Below are 8,145 nucleotides of genomic sequence, written 5' to 3' on the forward strand. Positions count from 1 at the left end.
TTCTGACTCGGTTTTAATTTTTTGATTTAGCTTATTATATTTTAAATATGCCCGCAATACTTTGCGGGATTCTGATCCCATAGGTGTGGAACGAGCGTCTGCATTACTGGGAAGCGCCACAAAAACGTCATATTCGTTTCATTTGAACGACGTGTGTAGACCTTTCGGCGCTTGGTAGTCGTTTGTAAGATAGATGACTGTGCCTGGTGCAATACCAGAAATTGTTTGGGTGTTCGCATCTCTGATAGCAAAACATTTACTTATGGAGAGGCCAAAGCTACCAGTACCTGGTTTAAGGACCATGGTATCCCTGTTCTTAATTGGCCAGCAAACTCGCCTGACCTTAACCCCATAGAAAATCTATGGGGTATTGTGAAGAGGAAGATGCGATATGCCAGACCCAACAATGCAGAAGAGCTGAAGGCCACTATCAGAGCAACCTGGGCTCTCATAACACCTGAGCAGTGCCACAGACTGATCGACTCCATGCCACGCCGCATTGCTGCAGTAATTCAGGCAAAAGGAGCCCCAACTAAGTATTGAGTGCTGTACATGCTCATACTTTTCATGTTCATACTTTTCAGTTGGCCAAGATTTCTAAAAATCCTTTCTTTGTATTGGTCTTAAGTAATATTCTAATTTTCTGAGATACTGAATTTGGGATTTTCATTAGTTGTCAGTTATAATCATCAAATTAAAAGAAATAAACATTTGAAATATATCAGTCTGTGTGTAATGAATGAATATAATATACAAGTTTCACTTTTTGAATGGAATTAGTGAAATAAATCAACTTTTTGATGATATTCTAATTATATGACCAGCACCTGTATGTGCTTATAATTTAATTTATAGCAGCTGGAACAAGTTGGAATTAGATGACATCATCATCATCCTTAAAATAGCTTCTGTACATTTGCATGCGTTACACGCGAAGTTTATATTAGTTACTGTCAAGTTAATGAATTATTTAAACTGGACAACTTGTTTAATCAGACAGATACTGACATCTAGAATGGTGACAAACTAGTAGCACATTTGTCCACTACACAATGCATGCTGGGAGTCCTGAGTGAGATGTATTGCAACATGAAGCTTCACATTTCACTATCACCATTCTTGAGATTCATACGCTGATTCTTAATGCCTGCATTTGTCTAATTAAACTAGCTGTTCAGCATAAATTAAAGTATATGTTAGCAGTTATAATTAAAGTTTATTAAGTAGCAGTAATAAATAGAAAATTTTGACTGTGATGTAAACAAATCGCTTCATGGATGATGATGATGATGATGATGATGATGATGATGACATTTATTTCCAACGTGTTCCAGCTGCATTAAATGACACTATCACAGTCAGTCACAACATAAGAAATCAAGGATCAAGAGCTCAACTAAAGGAAACACTAAACACTATTAGGGTGATTTCTTATAGTTCAGGGTTTATTTCAGTGATTGTGTTTGTTAACAGCAGGTGTTCATCATTAATGAGATAATGAAGTGACGATTTATTCCTAAACTCAACCTGATTTAACTCATTAACTTGTTCATGTCTTATTTAGGGAGACATCCAAAACATACAGGGTGGGAAGGCACTGGACTGGACTGGACTGGACTGGTCTAAGAAACCTTTTTTTGCTAGCTGGGTAGTGATGCACTACTTTAATCAAGTAAAAAACAAGGGCGCCCTCTGGTGGATCAGAGCCCAACTTCCACACTTTGCATAGACTGCACTGTACATATTATAATGTTTGTGGGGGGTGCACAGTGCTAGGTCTTTATTTAAATGTTCTTCATGGAAAACGAGCCAGGGTCAATAAATATGAGGCTGGAAAACAATCATATCATTTTTCTTTTAGTAAACAAATGGACCCCCAGACCCGAACACCACACGGGGCATCTGTTGTATTGATGGTACACAGTGCTACAAACTCCTGCCTACTCCTCTGCATTTTTTACCTTTCCCTATGGTCCTCTTGCAACGTGTCAGTGCTCTTTGTGAGGATGTTAATGAGATGTTTGCACACATTTCAAAAAAGCTTATTTTTAACACACGTCTTTGAGTGCAGTGGTGACTATTTCCACGCACTGTTCTCGATTCGAGGCTTTTCATTCAAATAACATTGCAAAGTTTTAATGGAAATTAGCCCCTGTTCCATTAAACTGGGAAATCTTTTGCATAAGGATGACTCATTAACATTTGTGTAGGCAAATGAAGGATGTAAGGAACACAAACTAAATATATAAGATTTGAATAAACAGAAACACTTCATGTTGATCTTCAGCTCTGACTGTTGTTACAGGTAAACTGGACTGCTTCTTACTACCATTTATAAGAGTGTGTCTTGTACTGATTTTTACACTTACAAACTTATTTACTACTTTATTCAATATGTTTACTGTTTCAGATTCATCTGCAATGGAAAGACTGATTCATGTGCTGCTGTTCTCAGGTCAGTGTGTAACTTTACACAAGTCTGATGTTCAGTAATGACTGTTGAAGTATTTGCAGTAGTTGGGAGTGTTTTCTTCACTCAAGAGAGAGAGAGAGAGAGAGAGTCCATGTGTGTTTGAAGCCAAGCATTTCTATTTTCTATTTGTCATATTCAACAGCTAGTTTTTGAGGGGGTTTCAGATACGTCATAGCTGTTCAGCCTAGAAAACCAGTTTGACCAGGCTGGTGTCCAGCAGGTTTTAGCTGAAGAGAGCTAATCTTCCAGCTTGACCTGCTAAAACAGTTGTCAAAATTCCTGTAAATCAAGCCTGTTTACCCAATCAACCAGTTGGTTTTTTATTGTTTTTTAGCGTCTTTGATGTATGCTTTAGTTTTTCATTCTGACAGTCAGTTATAGCTGTCGCCACATTGTTGTTCACTTTTCTCGCTCTGTGTAAATATTAATACCATTTGCCAGTGTTTCTCAACTGGTGGGTCACGACCCAAAAGTGGGTCGCAAGAGCGTTCTGAGTGGCTCGCGGAGTGAACAGTCTAAGAAACAACATCAACAAAACAAATAATTCTGAATGTTTTTCTGATGCGAGACTTTTGAAAGACAGGCTTTAAAGCTGTTGGCAGATGCCTGAGAGAGGAGCGCTCGCTGTCCCAATTCAATATCTGTGTTTAGGTGAGGTGTTGTCAGGCTGAATGTCAGCGTCATTATTCTGTCGTTATTTTCTTAACTTATTACAAAATGAAAAGTCTTTCACCTCAGAAAAACAAACTGTCCTGTCCTGTCAGAAGTTATACTGTGCTATACTCACGCAAATGCAGCGTTGCGTGCTGTCTTCACTGAAGCGCAAAAGAAACTACGAGCATGGTATGCAACGTGTGAAATAAAAGTAAAGAACCTAAAAATCACATAACTGCTACTTTGTGTGTTAGCTTGGAAGGATTTACGTGAAGGTATGATATTCATATTTATCTTTCATTAAAAGTTCATGTTAAATTGTGTATTCACCATGGTATGCCATTTTATTTTCGCTTTGTGTTATTTTGTGTATGTGTATATTACGGTGGTGGCTCAAAAATATACTAAAAATATAGTTACAGCATTTACCGCGTTAAACTTAGGCTAGCACAGAGGTTAGCTTAACCAATAGTAGTTGAATTAAGATATTTTTTAAAATGCCTAGAAACACATATGTTGCTTTCACAACACATATTGAATTCTGCCATAGTGATTTCATAGACGGTCAGACATCCTTAAGTCGAATTCCTTCAAGCTGTCGAAACCGCAGTGTTAATACGTCATCAGAGTGTAAACAAGTAACCTGAAAGAGTTAAAGTTAATGAGATAATTAATGTGAGTAATGAAGATGATGATTGAGTCATTAATGATGAACACCTGCTGTTATGAGATCACAAGTCAGGTGATTAGTTCAATGACACAGAGAATATTTGAGGAGTATAACACTCCAACCCTGATCCAAGAACTTACTTTTTGTCAACAAACATTAAGAAGTACACCCAAAGTTTCTAGGTTTCCCTTTTGGACTCCTTATCTGATTTTTCTTTCGTTCTCTTGGTAGTCAATGTGGTGTTGAGGCATCTGTTGGTATAACGCAATCATTTCAAATTATCTTTGCTCTATTAAGAACAATACATTATACACATTTGGGATGAATCATAGGTGATTAATTTATGACTTAGATTTTCTTAATTTTTTGGGTGAAATCTACACGTAAAAAGCTTTTACTTGAAGATTACGCATAATTTGGCACAGATTAAAAGCATTTTTAAAATTAAATACAACTTATTAGAAATGAGTCAATTGTTATTGCTTAAAAGTTACACAATAAATAGTAAATGCAAATTGTGACATAATAAAATTGATTAAGGTTCCAAGGTCTACTTAATTAATATTAATAACAAACTAATCAAAAAGTAATAATTAAACTTTAAATATTATTCAGAGAAGGTAGAATTGACCTTATTCACATGAGAAATAACACTCACCTAAAGGATTATTAGGAACACCTGTTCAATTTCTCATTAATGCAATTATCTAATCAACCAATCACATGGCAGTTGCTTCAATGCATTTAGGGGTGTGGTCCTGGTCAAGACAATCTCCTGAACTCCAAACTGAATGTCAGAATGGGAAAGAAAGGTGATTTAAGCAATTTTGAGCGTGGCATGGTTGTTGGTGCCAGACGGGCCGGTCTGAGTATTTCACAATCTGCTCAGTTACTGGGATTTTCACGCACAACCATTTCTAGGGTTTACAAAGAATGGTGTGAAAAGGGAAAAACATCCAGTATGCGGCAGTCCTGTGGGCGAAAATGCCTTGTTGATGCTAGAGGTCAGAGGAGAATGGGCCGACTGATTCAAGCTGATAGAAGAGCAACTTTGACTGAAATAACCACTCGTTACAACCGAGGTATGCAGCAAAGCATTTGTGAAGCCACAACACGCACAACCTTGAGGCAGATGGGCTACAACAGCAGAAGACCCCACCGGGTACCACTCATCTCCACTACAAATAGGAAAAAGAGGCTACAATTTGCACGAGCTCACCAAAATTGGACAGTTGAAGACTGGAAAAATGTTGCCTGGTCTGATGAGTCTCGATTTCTGTTGAGACATTCAAATGGTAGAGTCAGAATTTGGCGTAAACAGAATGAGAACATGGATCCATCATGCCTTGTTACCACTGTGCAGGCTGGTGGTGGTGGTGTAATGGTGTGGGGGATGTTTTCTTGGCACACTTTAGGCCCCTTAGTGCCAATTGGGCATCGTTTAAATGCCACGGCCTACCTGAGCATTGTTTCTGACCATGTCCATCCCTTTATGACCACCATGTACCCATCCTCTAATGGCTACTTCCAGCAGGATAATGCACCATGTCACAAAGCTCGAATCATTTCAAATTGGTTTCTTGAACATGACAATGAGTTCACTGTACTAGAATGGCCCCCACAGTCACCAGATCTCAACCCGATAGAACATCTTTGGGATGTGGTGGAACGGGAGCTTCGTGCCCTGGATGTGCATCCCACAAATCTCCATCAACTGCAAGATGCTATCCTATCAATATGGGCCAACATTTCTAAAGAATGCTTTCAGCACCTTGTTGAATCAATGCCACGTAGAATTAAGGCAGTTCTGAAGGCGAAAGGGGGTCAAACACCGTATTAGTATGGTGTTCCTAATAATCCTTTAGGTGAGTGTATTTATAAAATCTGTACCTGCACTAAAATGAATGTATCATTATGACCTGCTGTCAGCATTTAACCCTTCGGTCTTTGTCGCGTTAGAGTTCATGAGATAATAACAAATAATTCCTCCCTTCTAACACTGTGGCCTAACCAGATGATACAAGAAGCCACGACATTAAAAAAGTCGATTTCGCCGAAGCGGCTAGTAATTGGCTTTAAACAGCACGGAAAACATATACCCAGCTAACAAAAGTTTGTTATAAGAACTTTCCTAAAAGGTTTTTCATGCTTTTGAAAACATTTTAAAAACATTCAGTGTCCAGTTTTTTTTATGTTTTAAGAACGTCCGGAGCTAACAAAAGTCACCATCATGGTGATCAGTGTTTTCTTAAATTGGGCTCTTGACCCTTGACTTTTATAGGTATTTTTTTAGCATGCTGTATCTGTGTGCTTTTAAAGTACATTTGTTATGGCAATGCAGTGAGAATCTGATCGAGTGTTGATTGGGGATCATTAAAATCACCCTCATGTTGTGGTTTGATTCACTGATTTCATCTCATTTGAGTGCTGTGCTGTTGATCATGAAAGAACACTATAAGATCAGTGAGTTTGAGTACATTATATCTAAAACATGTGAAAAACTATCTACAGTACGAACCACGATTGACCGATTTGTCATGATGATTTTATGTTATAGCACGCATTCCATAGAAGCTTCATATATGGGTTTAAGCACACAAACTTTGTTATTAGGTGAAATAGTAATAAATGATTGGTCCGTATCGATGTCCTAAAAATCATCAGTGGTTCTGGTTCGTTTGCCTCAAATTGTGATCATCTTCAAACTGTTTACTTTTGATTTCTTTAAGGTTAAGTTTAATTCTTGTGGACTTTAATTAGGCAGTCCTGCATGTTCAAAAATTTGCTACAGAGACGTTCTCCAAAATCGATTAGAAGTTTATTATATCAGATGTAAAAAGGAGTAACAAAGCTTTGGGTTGTCAGAGATCTCCTCACTCCACCACAAGCCAACAACGCCAAACCCAAATATTCAAAAACACCCATATTTATAGTATGTGACGTCGTCTATCTTCTGACTCCTGCCTTGCCTTTTAAGGAGTGCTTGTCTCTCTTTCCACCAATCACCATAAGCCAGCGTTTCTGATCTGTCTTTCAGTTCCTGGAAAAATAAACATCTTCTCAAAACATACATCCTGTGGTCAGTCGCTAGTTTTGAGGAATGTTCTCAGGGACACCCTTTGCCCCAAGGAGTGGTCTCCTAAGAACAGTTTCTCTGTGGCCGGAACAAATACCAACATTCAACATTCTTCAGTAAAAAGAAAACACTCAATCATCTAATATTTTAATTATGTAGCGTTGTTTCTTAATCCTATGATTCATTAAAACACATCACAACTCATGATTATACTTAAAACATATGTAGTGGATTATTCATAAATTTCTTTTTTAAATACACTCTTTGTGTGTGTGTGTTGATTCTAGATAATTTATGGCTCCAACCCCCACTTTCTCTGTCTCCCTCATCTGCCACAGTCAACTCCCCACTGAGCAAACAGAAAGCACACGACAAAAGCCACACAGCTAATGATAACATGAAAGAAAACACTTATTGATTATATTGATAATTTAAATCATACTTTTATCTGAAAAATATTCCCACACAACATTCTCGTAAGATTGCTTTAAGTAACTGACTTGTGGTAAGAGGTTTATTCTAACGTGAGCAGGTTCTTCGCTATTGACCATTAAGCTGTGCCACTAATTGCAACAGGTCATGTCACATGATTGCATTCAATGTTTACACGATTGCATCAAGTTCTGCGTACATACGGCATAGAATTTAGATCATTATTATTAGATTGGCAATCTGTAGATTGTTTTTTACAAAAAAAAAAGATTAATTCGAGCATTAATTTCACTAGATTTTGGCATTATTCGTCAATATTGAAGATATTTTATATTTCACAGAATATTCTGAGGATGATTTTATGAAAGACTTTTGCTGGGTTTTCAGAAGCAGGGTCACATTTTGTAATGAACAATCGTTCTTAATTGGAAATTATTTAAAGATAGATTGTAGTTCTGGTATGAATGGCATGGAAAGGCTAATTTAGTAAGTAACTTTGTTTTCTGTTTATGATGAGGCATTTTAATTGTTACATTACTATTTGCTGATTGCATGTTGTCAGTAGTTATATTTTTTTACAAATATTATTATCAGACTTCTATTAAGAGGGCATTCCCCTAAAGCCACTGAGCCTACAATACATACTGTGGATATCAAAATATAAAATAAATGGCCTGATCAAAAGATCATATCTTTTATACAGTATATCATATACCAACTGGGCTAAATTGATTAAATATTTGATTTATTTTCAAAAAACATATTGTCCGGACCTCGTTTGGAAGAAAATATAAAGACCGGACCTCTTGAGAACTTTAATTGAATACCCCTGGTATAGTC

General features: G+C 37.2%; 1 protein-coding gene across 1 annotated transcript in view; it reads left to right on the top strand.

The window, feature by feature from the left end:
• Window positions 1-406: 406 nt before the first annotated feature.
• Window positions 407-8,145, top strand: part of LOC130550641 (uncharacterized) — a 73,827-nt gene continuing 66,088 nt past the window's right edge. Inside the window, exon 1 of the mRNA XM_057328154.1 lies at window positions 407-548. The gene's annotated coding sequence lies outside the window, so the exon portion shown is untranslated. The remainder of the gene's footprint in view (window positions 549-8,145) is intronic.

Source organism: Triplophysa rosa, unplaced genomic scaffold (genome assembly GCF_024868665.1).
Source record: "Triplophysa rosa unplaced genomic scaffold, Trosa_1v2 scaffold381_ERROPOS127416, whole genome shotgun sequence".
NCBI lineage: Eukaryota > Metazoa > Chordata > Actinopteri > Cypriniformes > Nemacheilidae > Triplophysa > Triplophysa rosa.